Below are 346 nucleotides of genomic sequence, written 5' to 3'. Positions count from 1 at the left end.
CCATGTAAAATTATTTGCTTCTATAGAGACTTAACCTTTCTTGGCTTCAAAGGGCTTTGTAGGTAATAAAGCAACCATTAATGTGTGATTTTGGTCTCTGAGCGTTGATATAACTGGAGACGACCATGAAAACTTAATTTTAAAAGGAGGTGGAAAAGCCAGGAAATGTAGCCATACTGTGTCCTCTCCTTTTTCCATATGTGTGTTTGTGTGTGGAGGGGGTAATGGCTTTGAATTCTCTTTAATTTATTAAGTTTGCACTCTGAAAGTTAATTGAAATTTGAGATACCAAGGCTGGGATCCAAAGGATTGTGTAACTAATTCCATGCACCCAGGGAGACTTTGG

This window comes from Zootoca vivipara, chromosome 3 (assembly GCF_963506605.1).
Source record: "Zootoca vivipara chromosome 3, rZooViv1.1, whole genome shotgun sequence".
NCBI lineage: Eukaryota > Metazoa > Chordata > Lepidosauria > Squamata > Lacertidae > Zootoca > Zootoca vivipara.
The sequence above is the reverse complement of the archived record's forward strand: the minus strand, read 5'-3'. Positions refer to the sequence as shown.